Here is a 15257-nt window from a genome sequence, read left to right as displayed (position 1 = left end):
GATAGTTCCTTCGTCTTTAGGCATATGAGCTGCCCCAAATACTTGAGAATACAAAAGACAAAAAAAAAAAAAAAAAAGGGAAAAATGTGAATGAAATATAATGAGAATGAAGAACAAAATAAAAGCCTTTTTCTGGTAAAAATAGGTACCTGTGAACTTTGGCAACACAAGGTTGGTGAATAATTTGATCATGGCGATAGTCACAGTTCAATCCCTGTTAGTTTACAGCTCTAAATTCTGCTTGGTAAGTAAGTTAACATGCCATCAATATCATTTGCTCATTCGCCTACTGCCGATTTGCACTCATTTCCCATCTTGTACACCTAATTGTGGCAATCTGGATATTTGGTCACACAACGGCTGATGTATCTGCTCTTTATAAGCCATAAAACTTCTCTGGGCAGGCCTGAGAGTACTTTGGTTTCACTGGCTTCTGCCCAGGCTTTCTCAATGTTTATGGAGCAAGAAAGAGTCTCTTACTTTCAAAATTTAACTTTTATGGATCATATTACTTTCTAATCTTGAGGTTTTACCTTGAAGACAATAGTTTACAGGAAACAAAAATTAAAAATGGCAAAGATAAATGCTGCATTATTTCTGATCTTGCTTTTTTATTCAGATTCTTTCCAGATGCTCCTGTACCTCTGGCTCAGTCAAAGTTTAAATTAAAAACAAGGAATATGAGGGATAAATTGGAATCTTGTTCTTCATTAATACTTTACAGGATTCCTGACTGAACTTCTGAATGGTAGACACCATTTAATATCCTCTTTTGAGGCACTAATGAGCATTATAAAAACAAAACAGAACAGGTCTAACATTTTAGAACACAATTTCTTCTGGCTCTGCATATTTCTTCTTTTTTTCTCACCATAGGACATCTTCTCCTTCCCTGAACACAACTGGAAGACACAATAATAACAATAATGATAAATGCAATGATCTGTATTTTGTGAGTTTAGTGATTAGCATTTGGCTAGCACTTGAAACATTCATCTAATGGCTCCTGAGCTCTTCTAGAACTTCTTTGCCCATTCAGGACATGCATGTTCTCCCTCAACTGTCACAGCTTCTTTACGTTTAACTAAACACTATGATTGGACAGTAACTGCCCATTTCCTTGAGGATGCAGTACTGAAGTAAAACTTGTTTATAGGACTACAGATCTCTTTCTATATGAATAAGCTTCTGAAAGCTGGTCTGAAAGGAACCAAAGCAAGCAGAGTATGTGTGCTAAAAGGAATGAAACTTCTGCAGCATTTTTTTTCCAGTGCAAATTACCAATCTTAGAAAGGAGATTAGGTGAAATGTCTCCCATATAGCCCCTGTGTATGCTCTCCCACAGACAACAGATGAGAAAGGGATGGTCTACATTCTGCAGGGCTACTGCTAGAGCGCATTTATCTTCCTTACTGTCTGTACACTAGAAGAGGGCCATTGGGCCTAAATGATATTATTTCTATGCTCCAACACTAAGATAGGGTATGATGTGTCATGCCTTGTGAATGCAAGACTCCCACAGATTTCTGCCTGTGAGGCTCTTAGGAACACAGCATCAGGTCTATATAGTTATCAGCATCAAAATAGCTGTGTGGGTTTTTTTAATCTGACCAGATAAATGATCCTAGAGAAAATAATCACAGAGATCTGTTGTACTGGGAAAGAGAAATTACATGGGGTAATCTGGGCATTGGTGACCATACTGTTGCATGCACAGGATAAATTATAGCAGGTCCTCCTTTGTGCAGGTCTGGAACAGCTGACCTTTCCTTTCCTTTCCTTTCCTTTCCCCTTCCCCCCTCATGGCCAAACATAACCTTTTAAGAAAGACTAACATAATGGGACTAACAGACCTAAGATGACATGTCCAGCACAGACAGGATCAGAAAACATGTATTTGAACTGAGCTGGAAAAGGACTGTGATTTTTCAGAGGCAAATACCAGCACAAACGTATAGGTGGGGAACAGCAGGATGATGTTTCGTGGAAGTCAAAGTAAGTTGCTTAGTTCTGGATGCGCCTGGGAGCTTGAAGACTTTCTCAGCTGGCTGCTAAAGACAGCACGCTGAAGGAACGCCTTTTTGCCCACACTTGCTATGCATCATATTAAGCTATAATTTAGATAATTTCATGTTCAGTTCATGTGTGCTAAGTGAAACCAAGTAAATGGTTACGAAATACATTACTACTTACTAAAGATTTCTGAGAACAACTGCGATTCAGTAACATCCTATACTGTTGTGCATCAAGCATAGGCTGGAACCTATATATTTGGTTCCCTGAGGCCAACTAAAGGTTAGGGAAAACCAACATGTAAATATCACGGTGTTATTTTTAGAATTTTGTAAATAAAATTATGTTTTCCTCCTGTGACTTTGAGAACATACATGCAACAATAACAAGCTAAAGGACAAAGAACTTCAGCCTGCTGCATCTTTAAAAGCTAAACTTACATCTAAATCTATTCCCATTTCCCTCTGGATCCTGAGTAGCTCTTTATGTTATATTAAACATTAGACAAATAGGATAGATCTAATTAAAAGTTGAAGAAATGTGCCTCTGTTAATTGAATTTGTTACAGTCACATTTCGGGGAGACCAATGTTAATCAAAGCTCCGGTTCAGAGTGGATGGACCTAGGGAATTAAGTTCACCGTTACATTTCCTTACCTGAAAACGCGAGAAAGCCTGCTCCTGCGCAAGCCCAAGCGCCCCACAGCGGGACACCGCCCGGCTGCCGACGGGGCGGCCCCCTCGCCGCCGCTCAGCGCCGGCTGCTTGCTGGCGAGCCCCGCGCACCGGCCGGGGAAGCCCCGCCAACCACCCCGACGGCTGCCGGCCAACGGCAGCCCCGTCCACGCCCGCGGCGCGGAGGCAGCCAGGTGCCCGCCCCGCCCCGCCCCGCGCCGCCGCGCGGCCCCCGCCCCGACCCCGCAGCGAGCGGGCGGCCCCGGCAGCCATGCGCGGGGATCCCCCGCCCGCAGCGCGCCGCGGCCCCGCCCGCCGGGGCGGACGGGACCGCGCGGCCGCGGGATGGGCGCGGCCGGCACCGCGGCTCCACCCATAGCGGGCGCGGCGCCATTGGCTGGCGGCTCCAGGCTCCCCGCCTCCCAGCCAATGAGGGAGGCGGGCCGGGGGTGATGGGCTGCCTCTCGCGGGAGGGATTCCTGGAGCTGCTGCAGTGTGGTGGCGCTCCCGGCGCCGCGCAGCCCCCGTGCCGCCGCCGCCTCCGCCCTGCCTGCCCGCCCGCCACCGCCGAAACTTGCCGCCCGGCTCGAGCCGCCGCGGGGCGCCGGGGCAGCCTGCCCGCGCGGGGGCGGCCCTCCGCGCACCCCCGCGCCGCCCGTTGTGCGTCGCCGCCTCGTCCCCCTCCGCGGGCGGGCGGGCAGGGCAGGGCGCGTGTGGTGCCGCCGCCGAGGGCAGAGCGCCGAAGCACGGGCCGGCGCGCCCGCCCCGCCGCCAGGTAAGGCAGCGCGCCCGGGGGCAGCTCCCGGCCGCGGGAGGGCGGGGGGAGCACATGCTCCGGGGGCGGCCAACGGCCGCGGGGCGGGGGTTGCCCCCCCCCCCCCCAGGCCCTCGCGAGGGCGGCGGGCAGAGCGGGAGCCCCGGCCCGGTGCTGGCGGCGGCGCCCCTCTCCCGTCCTCTCCGCGCCCGCGGAGCGCTGCCCGGGGGCGGGCGGGCCGCGCCGGCCGCCATCCAAGTTGCTTCTCCCACCTGGCGGTGCCCGGCCCCTCCCTTCCCCGCGGTGGGGGAGGTCCCGGGGGTGGCAGCTGCGGCCGCCCCCGCCCGGGCTCCGCGGGGGCGCGCCGGGCTGCTCCCCCCCCGCCCCGAGGGCTGACCTTCCCTGCTGGCAGGAGGACAAAACCTCATAATTCTTGCTTCAATTCAATTCGATTCAAAAAAAAAAAAATCTCCATTACTTAGGTTATCAAGCTATTTATCTATTTATTTATCTATTCCCTCCCCCATGCGATTTCATTTTGCTTCCTCAGACATTATTTCCTTCATCTTATTTATACAACTTCATCACTGTGGCTTCCGATTGTATTGCGGTCCATTTCACGTGCGTGCACATGATGTGGATACCAGATCAATGCTCTGTTTAAAAGTTAAATTGGCTATCGAAAACTTCTAGGTAGAGTAGTTGGGAAGTGGTGAGGAATGTTAATGTTTCTTTTGTTTCAAGGCATGTGAAATAAAGATATCAAACAACTACCAGCTTCTAGTAGTGAGTATAGTAAGTAAATTAAATGTAGTCATTGGAATGAGCCTTTATGACACTTTCAACAATCTGTAATTCAATCATCTCTGATACAAGCTGCCTTTTGCTATTATTCATCAGACCCAGCTGAGTGATTTCTGTCAGATGGGAAGTGGTAGAGAGAAATCTCTAGGTAAATGTAACTGGAAAGCTTTCCAAGCGGAGTCCTAAATGAGCACAGAAAAACACTTGGCCACAATCTGGAGACAGATGTTGGCATCCAGATAAATCATTTCCTTTGATTGTTTGGAGGGGGGGATTGTCAAGTCTTATTTTCCTTAATTAATACCCATTTGTGAGTGAAAGGGAACTTGGTGCTTATGACCTTGTAAACTTAATGTAAAATGCTGTAATTCAATATTATTTCTCTGTCTTTCAAATACTATTTTCCATACAGAGGTCAGTACAGTAATTCCAGATACAGATATATGTTGTAGCTTGCAACTACAGGCTACTACTAATCAACAGCTGCAATATTGATCCTTCAAACAGCTATCCAATGTGCCAACTGTGTTTTATGTTAATCTGTTACATGCTGTTCAAACTGCATTATTGTCCGAGACAGTTATTTTTATCCTGGAAAAAGAGAGGACAATAGTTGTAGACCCAGGAGGCGACTCCTCTCCCTGGTGGGTTGACATCTAGAGATACAGACGATCAATTATTTTAGGAGTGACCCTGAAAAGCGGGGGGAGCTTTTGGGTACAAGGACAAGGGGGCAACAGATTGATTTGCCTTGTGAGTATATGAATTGGCATCTTCAGCCATGCTTGAACAAACCTGTTCAGAAAAAGTACCAGGAAATTCCACATGTGTTTAGAATAGTATTTTCTTGCCTATATTGGAAACAAATGACCTGATTTTTATGTCTCGGAGTCGTATATATATATTTTTTTCCTCCCAAGTATTTTTGCAGTTGTAGTTCTATTAGTAGTGCCCAGGGGAATATACTTTAATGTGGTCTATTACTTGGCTTGTGTTATAGTCACTCAAAATTTGCGTGCATGCAATTCATAAATTGAAAACTATATGGCTTAAAAACATGGTGTAGGCAGCCTGAGTGAGAAGAGATGATTTTAAAAAAAGAATCACAGGGCAGAAGATAATGACATACTGTAGGAAATAATCATGCTCCTGCACTTGCAAAAGCATGAAATGTTCCAGTGTAGCCATTTCATACAAGCCCAATTTTCCTTCGCATTAAGAGTGCCTAAGTGAGCCTTATTAATGTTTGATGCAAAAGATGCTAAATCCATTTTAAGGATTGATACTGGAATTTAAAGAGGTAGCTCACAGATTAACAGTGCAGTTCTATCACTTCCACCCAATAAATATAATCACTTACCATGTATACCGTAGCAGTGGAAATGGAATATAGCATTCTCTGCAACAGGGTGTCTAATGACAGACTAGAAGCCCTTTTAAAACAATAAATATAAAACAATATTTGGTTTACAATCCAAAACTTTCTCCTATCTTACTGGTAACGTAAATCAGATGTAAGAACCCAGAAAACACTCAGCTTTGATTGACATAGTAGTTTGGAAGGTGTAAGATAAAGGAAGATTCTGTTTGTCAGAAACCTAGGGAAAAAATCTATACTAGTTCACCTAGCATAAAGAGAACAGAAACATAAAATCAATTTTTATGGTCTTTTGACAGGGTTTGCTGTAATATATAAAAAGTAGCTTAGGGTCTTAGCAGAAGTTTTTAAGCCACTCAGCCTTATAGAACTTTAAGTTAATTGATGTTTCCTTACATAAAAATGAAGCTCTTATTTAGCATATTGCAGTTATTTCTTATCCATTCAGCAATCTGATTGGTTTAAAAAATCCTTATGCATAAATGTGTGTATGTATAGATATATATATGCATATTTGAACACACAGATACTCAGATATTACTGGCAACTGAGTTCTGAGTAAAAGAGTGTATACATCCTTACATTACCTGCTGTGGAAGAGACATCAAAGTTTGTAATACAGCTGAAAAGGAGAAGAAAATACTTCCCCATATTCCAGAATAAAAGCATGGAGATATTTTTATGCATGGATACCATGATCTCTTTCCCTCTGCTGGTGATGCCCATCTAATTGTGCATTTTCATGAAGAGAAATATGTGATCATTTGATTTACTTCGATTCTCTATAGAATATGTTTGTTTTAAACATTACTCTGTATCTAGGAAGAAGCTTAATTAGAAATACACATAAGGGAGGCTTGTTAGCCAACTATGAATTTGTGTTTACCACTGACATTTACTAAAGATACTTGAGGTTAAAATAAAAGCATTTGCCAGACTGAATAAACAAAGTGTTAAGTTAACAAATATTTTCAGGATTGTTATGTACAAAAGTCTTTGCTAGAGTAAGCTTTACTCCTTTGTAATACGCTCCAGTAAGAGAGGGGATTAAGAAAGGTTGTGCTGTTATATCTTTTATAAAAATACCAGATACTGAAGCAGAATGCATTAGAAAGAGGACAACTGACAAGGGCTCTTCATAATTTAGTGTGGTGAGAGGATAAGAGCAGGCTATGGGCAAGCTTTTTGAGGAAGTACATGGACTAGAGGAGCGATTTGTACTAGCAGTGTGTGGAAAAAGTTGTCTCATTAAATCAAAATTATCTTTCTGCATGAAACATATAATGACTGAAGGCAAGAGATGGACTGTGATAAAACTACTCCCTTTGTACTATTTTTGATAGCTGTCCCATCAGGACATTTTAGATTAATCTCTTTCTCTCTCTCTCTCTCTCTCTTCCCCCCACCCCCCCCAGTGTTTTAGTGAGTAGCATGTCCAGGGCCTTTCATTTACTTAAGAGAGGGTTGAGCATTTTTCTTACCTTTGGGGGGGGGGGGTCCCCCCCCCTCCCTTTTCCCATTATATCTGAAGGTATTTCCCTGGAATTGCAGACACTGAACACTTCTCCCCCTCCATCCTAGAGGGAGTGATACTGTCCCCTTTTATATTCTCAGGTGCCTGCCAGTGCAGGATGCCACTTTCTTTTCTAGCTGCCCCTAAACATGCTGGGAAAAATGTGTTAGAACACAAAGTAAATGGAATGCCTCCTATGCAGCATAATAAAATAGTTATCTGAGAAGCTACTAATATTTATATGGTTCTTTAAAATGGAAGACTGTACAAATATTTAAAAAAGTAATTAGAAATTATCTGAACAAACTATCTGTTCTTCATTAATTCTGAAATATTGTGTTAATATAATTAATTCTGCAAAATAATCTTTTATTTAGAAGTAGCTAAAAATAATTTGGTTATTTAACTATGTTGGCTGTAAGATTTCCAGATGTTATTGAGGATTTATGGAAGTGTACTGTGTACACAAGTGTACTGTGATGGTTTTAATAATGTAGCCATGGTTATAGTGACCAGGTAGTACAGCTGATAATACATGCCTCAAAGCTGCTCAGTGGTGATTTAATGAAGTTGGTTATAAACCTATTTACCAGTTCTGCTTTATACTTTTTATTATAAGAATATTTCTTCACTGTGTGTGGTTGAAAATCAATGTAGCAACTGCAATATGGGAAAGCTGGCAACTGTTACCAAGCTTGGCTCTGAGATATAAGATTAGTAGCAAAGTCCCTCATCTCCCTGTGTTTGGATAACCATGTAGATATGGCAGCTGAAAATAATTGCTAGTGCTTTTGTGCAAGTCTTGGATAAAACTCCTTGACAAATGGTTTATCTGATTCAGAACCCTGTCTCTTAACAGTGATCATATTTTTCTAAATACCAGAATTAACAGTGGGACATTAGGCCTAACTCTCTCTATTCTGAATATATAATGGCTGCTTATAACAAGAAGGTTTTTATTAATTATACTTTTTACTTCTATTTAAAGTTATAGAGAATATTTTCATATTGATTTAGAACTTCTATTTAACTTCTGTCATCAAATCTTGGTGTATGAAGGAATTTTTGGAGGCTTGCGTAAAAATCAAAAATAATGGAAACCGTAGAGTGGTTTCATGTCACTATGAACCACTGTCATAGGAAAAAAAAAAAAAAAAGCTCAACTACTTGCCAGTATATTATTTAAAGATGATAGTGTATTTCATCCCAATCAACATAGTTTTAAGGAAAACATATATTTTGTTGAAATCGTAAGTTTTGTTGATGCGTTTTGAGTTTTATAAGATGTTTAGTTTAGCTTAGGATGATGTTCTGATTTTAAAAAATAATACTGTCCAAAGGCACCACTGTCTATGTAAACTGATTTAAAATTTGTTTACTTGATTGCAAGCAGCAGTAAATGAGGAATCTCCATCTATATTATTCCAACTCTATTACCTTTAACAGTGATCTGGAATAAAATACAAAATCCATAAGAACAAAATTGACACAAAAATCAGAAGTGATTAGTAAAGTTGGGAAAAGTGCTGTTATAGACTGAAGTCAGTCTGTGTCTCATCCTAATTCATCTGAATGTGTTTTTTAACAAAGTGAACTGTGATACTTCTGCCTACTTGCAGTTAAAAAAGAATAAAAAAAGCCTTTTTTTCCTGAAAGAGTAACTCTGGAAAAAAGATTCAGGGACTATATCCAGTAGAACATCAGCTCTCTTTGTCCTAAAGGAGCAAAGAAGCCACATGCAATCATATATACCAAAGATTTTGGAGTAGAAGGAGAAGGTATTACTTTTGCAGGTTTCACTAGTTACTAGAATGATGTGCTTCACTTCAAGAAGGATGCTGGAAAACTAGAATTAGAGACAGTGAAGTGGAGTGACTTGAGATTTGCCAAATATGCCTCTTAATGAGAATCCAAAGAGCTTGGCACATATAGTTTTCTGAAGAGAAAGCAAAGAGCTTCCTCGATTCCTACATATTGAAGAGCGTGCTAATATTGCAGTGTGCTTTCCTAGCTGGCAGGTCAGGCAGCAGCCTCGCTGGGCCTGTGTGCCAGGAGAGTTCGGGCTAGAATAAGGTATCTGGCTTTTATCAGTCAGAGTAGCAAGAATATGGACCAGCTTACTGAGGAGATGGGGAATCACTTCTGCTCAAAGTGTTTTTGATCAGTATTTCATATTTTTGTAACTGGATCAAATAGAAGTCCTGGATTTGGTATAGAAATTGCTCGGTTAATCCATGAGAACAGACTAGATAATTAGCTGTCCTGGCCTTAAAGATCAACCAACCTGTTGAACTTGCTCTCGTTCAGTCTCTCAGATAAAATCATGTATTTTGTAAAAAGGTGGTGTGCCATGTTGTTATTGTAGTATGAGAAGCTTTGATCTGAACTTCTCTCAAGCTGTCACTGTATTTTATAATCCTATTTTGTCCCACCTTACTGACAAGTTTTTTTTTTTTTTGTTTTTCTCTTGCATTAAGCTTTGCAACCTGATTTAAAGGCCATTGAAATCAATTATTGTTCTTCCTGTTTACTTCAACCTAGCAATGTCCTAAAATCTACTTATTAGGAGTGTTTCATTGTATTTATTAATGGGAAATCCATTTAAAATGAGAGTGCTGCCTGTTATTTGTTCAAATGTTCTTACATAATTTGGAAGTCATTCGTATGTTATCTGTTCCATTTGCTTTCTTGTTTCATTTTACTGGACAGTAAATAAATTAATCACTGTGTGAATATTGAGAAGGGATCGTTTGCTTCCACTTTCTGTTTGTGGCTTAGCCAGTTTTTAATCCATGATGCAGCATTGCCTTTCTCTCTAAAGAGCACAGTCTCTAGTGAGAGACTTCAGTGTGTTGGAGAAGCCTAGCATATCTATTGCTGAATCTTTAGGCTTTGGGTTTTTCTCCTGAATTTACATGCTAATTATATATCTACTTACAACCAATATCATGTGTCTGATCAGTCTGGCTTGTGTAAATATGCCTTCTTCAGTTTGCAGATGCCCATCAGTCAGGTCCAAACCTGTTCTGGAGCTAGCCTTACAGGTAGCAATTGTCATGCCTGGCATCTGAGGCAGGACACTTTGTATGGTGCATACTACTTTGCACTAGGATAAATTTATCTTAGCTAGAATCTTCCATATCCTCTTTCCAAGTGTCAAGCCATAGATTGTTAAGTGCTGGTATTGGTAATACAAGCACAAAACACAGTTCATCATAGTTGTTTTTCACATGCTAATAACAAGGAATTACCTTGTGTTTGCTCTTTGAATTCAGCTTGCTCAGTGCTACTAGTTAGAGCAGTGAAACAACAGAAAATTGTTCATGTGACCTTGACAGAGGTCAGTTGCTTCTTCACGATATGCTGTAGCTGCTTTAAGGCCTTCAGTACTCTTATCTTGTGTATTTGTTTTATTTTTATAAATTATACACAATAGTATTGAAAGATTATTCTCTGTATTAATTTATCACTTATCTTAGTGAGAAAATGCTGAAACAAAGTCTTAAAGTAAAATCATCTGTGGCAAAAAAAATGATTGAAATCATGGGCTGTGGTTCTTTCTTGCATTTCTCATTTTCAAAATAAATGTCCACTTTTATAATGACTTAGACTTATTTTAATATTTAATATGCAAATAATGGCTTTACAAATTGTACACTGGCTAATAATTGTGAGCTGTTTACTCTAGAATAAGTTACTTCTCATAAATATTGACACAATCCTGTATTAGTATAGATAAGCTAGGTGGAAAACTCGCTATGAAAATCAACATCTTAGAAGAATAATGCTAAATATTTCTAGCTCAATACCAAGCAGCTGAAGAAGTCAGAATTCTGAACTGAGCACTCTTTATCCAAATGGTGTCAACTGGCTTCCAAAGCAGCAACCAGCCAAGTGTTCACCCGACGTAATGAATTGGACTTCTGCTGGCATAATAGAGACCGTCTACTCTGTCTGCTATTGAAGGACTCGGATATGTCCCTAAAGCCAAAATTTGTTTCTGCATTTCCAGATAGCTTATGGATCTTTGTAGCCATCAACCAGACTCCAAAATGTATTTATTGCATATTGGTGAAGAAACAGATAATCAGTACTATTTTAATGTAACTTGTCAACTTGTCTCTAGTTATGGCTTTGGAATTTCCTTTTAGTACCAACATGAAACTGGGACCCTTTAACACGTGTTCAGTTCCCTTTGCTTTGGATTGAAATTTGACTCCTAGTAATGGCTCTGCCTTTCAGCTACTTTTATTTTAAAACAGCATGAGAGTTCAACAGTGTTAAGAACTGATTTAGCAGAAGAAAGCTAAATTACTTGCTGGAATAAATTGTCATCTGGTATTCCCTTAGTCTGTGGTGTTATTTCCCTCTCCCACTCAGTTTTGTGACCTTTTTGTGTGATGGAGAGAAGTAATCTCTTCTGGAAAAAACTCTTAAGTTTGCAGTGTGTTGGCTTTGGATGTTTTCAAGTAGGTGAAAGAGTGTGAAGTTAAAAAGATGTTATAAGGGTGGACAAAAGGACATGGGACATGGAGTGAGTACCAAGCCTAGTTGAAGATATAATCACAATTTATTAGATAGTTATATTATTCATTTTTTTCCCTTCCATTAGGCTAAAATCTGCTTCCATAGGTGCTATTAAGATAAGTGTATTGATGATTATGAATAGCTTAGAAATTATGCTGATGAGGCAATATAAGCACTCAGACTTAAACCATAAAAAATACTAGTTCAGCCTGTCCTACTTACAGCCATGGTGTTAATGAAGCCACCTTTAAGTATCTTAATCAGGCTTAGAGATAATTATGTTGAATGAATTCTCAGTAAAAAGTTTGAGAGGCATATTGTAAATAACTTGACTAAACAATAAGCACAGTTTTTTCTTGTGCCCTAGTGCTCTTTTAAAAAAAAAAAAAAAAAAAGGAAAAAAGAGGGGGATTTTTCTACTTAAAGGGGAAACTTTTTCTACTCTTAAAGGCTATTAGCAAGTCCATTGATTATGATCAGTCAGGTCAGTTTGAGTGTGTGAGCTTTCTGCGTATGTCTGCAATTGCAGTGGGACTGGGAGGAACTAAAGGCAATGGGCTTAGTAGTGAGGCATGTGAGTCGAGGGCCTGAATGTAAGTTGTTCGACAGTCAAAAATTCTGTAGGTGTTGGTGCTGAGATAAAGGTGATGAGCTCGCACTACCTACCAGCGTTGGAACGTAGTCTCAGCAAGCATAACAACATGAAATAGGCACGTTCACTGTAGGCTCCAGCATCACTGCAAAGGTACATACAGTCAAAGCAGGAGTAGTAAATACGTGTGTGGGGGTGTGCTTTTTTTTTCTTCTTCTCCCTAGGTAAGGTGCACAGAGCTAGCTTGAAATGGGCATATGCACTGAAACTTTGTTTCTTGTTGCAAAGCAAGGAACTGCCTCATGCCACAGTGCTTTTTTCCATCAGACTTGCTGTGATGTACATCCAGTTCTGGCTTACTTAAATCAGAATTTTTGTTATGTATTTCTCTGTAAATAATATTTTCTTTGATTACATAAAACTAAATTTATGGGATGTAGTTCAGCTTGTTTTTTTGTTTGCTTTTTTTTAAAGCACATATGAATGAGTTGGAAGGTTGCATGAAAGCTCAGTTAGTGTCACTATCACTTAAAATAAGCTTAAAAGCCTAACTTCTTTTTGCCTTGACATGTTATTGGAAAATGAAAAACATACTTAGGTTTTTTTCATAATTTTTTGGCAAGCATATGGTGCAGGCTTCTCCCCCCTTTTTTTTTTTTTTTTTTTTGCATGGAATAAAGAAAAAGAATAAGGGGTGATGGCTCACCTCTCCATGTCCTTTGTTAACACTGTGAATTCCAAATATGGGTTGTAACCAGTGACAGCTGTTTCATCAAGAAGAATTACCATGTTTGCAAGAGGAAGTATTTACTTTTCAATCCCTTTAGAACAGGGACTGACATATCTTGTAATGTGTTTATACTGTGCCTAACATAATAGGAGCCAGATCTCTGACTGAGGATGTGGCATGTTGTTCAAAACAAATAATAATTAGCCCAAATGCTGAAAAAGTGCCATTATTTAAGGCCACCAGAGATCAATAAACAATTCATTGCTGTAACCATATCAACTGTCTCCATCAAGAGGGTTTTTTATTGTATCACAGAAACCTCATACATGAAAATATGCGAACATTCCTTGTCTGTTAGGCATTCTTAAATATATTTATATTTTGCTAGTCATTAAGGCTGTATTGTTCATACTAGAGCCCTGGGACACTGGATTCAGAGCTCCCTAATTAGAAACTATGCTGAGTTACTCTTTAAAACCGCTTTACCCTCATCCTACTGTAAATGTAAATCCATTAGTTTTAAATCAAAACAAAGGCTTCTTAATTGGGTTTACCACTTTCCAGGTGAAAAGTGGGTAAAGTTTTTGGCTTTCTTGCAAAGAAAACACTTTTAACATGTAATGCCACACTCACAGCTGAGACTACAATTGTTTGCAGTAGGGATGGTACAAAGGGGCTGTATTTTAGCCCCATATGGCCAGGAGGGAATTTATCTGGTATAAAGCAGATAAACTGGCTCTCTACTGGGGAACTGATGTAGCAGAACTTTGATTTCCTCCATCATAGAAACCTTTAGAAATTGTTTTCTGGCCTGAAGTAGTTAGTTCCAGCTCCAGTAATACTTAAAAAGCTAGTTTATCTGCCTAAAGCTTGATGCAGTTATTAGAGACTTCTGCTCCCTTTTTCCATAAAAAGTTGGATACAGGAGAAAATCTAGTCCTATGCTGATACATGATATCAGAAATGGGTGAAACAAACTGAAGGCCAAGACTTAACTGCCCTGATAGCCTGTCCTGAAGGTAGAACTGAACTGATGTGAAGACTTCAAGTAAAGATTTCAGAGTTATTTTTTTCTGAATAACATTCACAAGTCTATATGCATCAAGAGAGTAACTTATACTATGTAGGACCCAATCAAAGTCACACAAGGTAGGCTTCATATGTGTCCTATTGATGTGGTGAAACATAAATTCAATTTGACAGATGGGGATCAATGGCAGAGGGAGATTAAGGATGAGATTCATCTAATTTAACTTTAAATACCCTCAGAAGGTGATTCATTTGACCTACTGTAGGCATCGGTCTTAGCAGGAGATGGACTGCTCTCTGGAGATATTTTTTCCTTTCCAATGACTGTAAAAAGTCTGGGATCACTAGATGAGACTTAATCAGCTAATATTTAGACACCTGACATGGGACATCTGAATTGTAAATGTTGTACCTAAGGCCTCATTGGGGAGCATGTGGCATGACTGAAAACTGACCCAAGATTTTCTGAATGCCAATTAACAGCATTAATCAGAATAGTATCTTTTCCTATAAAGAGGAGAACTAGATTCTGTGTTGATAAAGCTAATGCATGGCAGATGTTTACAATTTGATTTTTACAGTTGCAAATAAAGTAACTGGACTGGGGGGGGGGGGAGGCACGGCAGCAAGGGATAATAATTGGAAGTGCCCAGTTAGGGTAAAATTATTTTGCGGCAGTTTATATTACTATATTTGATTCATGGGAATGTCTGCCTCACTATTGCATCAGCTTTACTGTGTAAGAGATTAGGTTTAAAAGAATATTCAGAGCTAAATTTGCATGTTGTTTTGCCTTATAAAATAGCCAATGTGTCTGTTTGCAGAATACATGCAGAGATGTCAGAGAAGAACAAACTTTAAGAACTCCGCTTGAGGATGTAGTAGTAACTACAACTTTACTATCAGCTCTGTAGAAAGTTGGACAACTTGTCAGTAAAACCTTAAATGAAGGTCCATTGTATTGGACACAAGTATTTTATGCATATATTGATGGCTATGGGCAGCTAGTTAAAGCCAGTCTTGTCCAGCTGCCTGAACTGGTACAAGTGGGTTTGTATGAAAGGAAACACCTTATTCTTATGAATCATAGCAATTAGGAAGTATTTTGATTCCTGAAATGTGCACGCTGAAGCCAATGCAGAGAGTGCTATCAGCTTCCCTAGGCTTTGCATCTTGCCTGAAGTGGACAGGGAACCAAGCAGATCTGCACAAGTGGTAATGATAGCAATAATCAAACCTGGCG

At 40.3% G+C, this 15257-nt stretch overlaps 1 protein-coding gene and 1 long non-coding RNA gene across 2 annotated transcripts in view; one reads left to right on the top strand and one right to left on the bottom strand.

Moving 5' to 3' along the window:
- Nucleotides 1–587: 587 nt before the first annotated feature.
- Nucleotides 588–2864, bottom strand: LOC106488534 (uncharacterized). The gene is made up of 2 exons (XR_001293215.2): nucleotides 2670–2864; nucleotides 588–902 (listed from the first exon to the last, which is right to left on the bottom strand). It is a non-coding gene; the product is annotated as an uncharacterized lncRNA (long non-coding RNA).
- Nucleotides 2865–3392: 528 nt separating this feature from the next.
- Nucleotides 3393–15257, top strand: part of SYT1 (synaptotagmin 1) — a 360397-nt gene continuing 348532 nt past the window's right edge. Inside the window, exon 1 of the mRNA XM_067313026.1 lies at nucleotides 3393–3462. The gene's annotated coding sequence lies outside the window, so the exon portion shown is untranslated. The remainder of the gene's footprint in view (nucleotides 3463–15257) is intronic.

This window comes from Apteryx mantelli, chromosome 1 (assembly GCF_036417845.1).
Source record: "Apteryx mantelli isolate bAptMan1 chromosome 1, bAptMan1.hap1, whole genome shotgun sequence".
In the NCBI taxonomy this organism is placed as follows: Eukaryota; Metazoa; Chordata; class Aves; order Apterygiformes; family Apterygidae; genus Apteryx; species Apteryx mantelli.
Note: the sequence above shows the minus strand (reverse complement) of the source record. Positions and strands in the feature narration are given on the sequence as shown.